The sequence below is a fragment of the Halyomorpha halys genome, unplaced genomic scaffold, assembly GCF_000696795.3.
Source record: "Halyomorpha halys isolate HHAL.00 unplaced genomic scaffold, Hhal_1.1 Scaffold88.1, whole genome shotgun sequence".
NCBI classification, from domain to species: domain Eukaryota; kingdom Metazoa; phylum Arthropoda; class Insecta; order Hemiptera; family Pentatomidae; genus Halyomorpha; species Halyomorpha halys.
This window is the reverse complement of record NW_027114863.1, coordinates 463348-463820: the sequence shown is the minus strand read 5'-3', so window position 1 is coordinate 463820 and position 473 is coordinate 463348. Positions and strand designations below refer to the sequence as shown.

Here is a 473-nt window from a genome sequence, read left to right as displayed (position 1 = left end):
ATCCGTAAAACGCACATATGTCTGGCAGCACTCAATTTAAAGGAAATTACCCTTACTATAAAATAGTTCATGACACTTATTTTCTTAGGAATAGTAGTTTTTATGATATTCGCATAAGAATATAAACTTGGCAAATCAAAATTTGTCTGAACAACTGTAAATCAATTTATTTTAGCAAATATCATGAAAACTTTACTCCTACGAAGAAAAATGTCAAAAACTAATTTATATCCCATTAAACTAGCTTTAATTTGAAGTCTAATATATAAATCTATGAGTCATATGATTTTTGAGATATAGATTTTTCAAAATTAATTCACTAACTTCTGATCTTTCAGTACGTTCTGTACAACATTTATATGAAATGTTGCTTTTTAAAAAGCTATTTCTCGAGAACTATTGAACGTAAATAGCTCTATTAGGGTTTTCTCTACTTTAAATGATATTCTCTTAGATTTTCTATTGTTGTTGGT

General features: G+C 26.8%; 1 protein-coding gene across 2 annotated transcripts in view; it reads left to right on the top strand.

The window, feature by feature from the left end:
• The window catches only part of LOC106677135 (uncharacterized), a 167332-nt gene that overhangs the window by 146111 nt on the left and 20748 nt on the right, over positions 1 to 473 (top strand). The gene's annotated exons all lie outside the window — the stretch shown is intronic.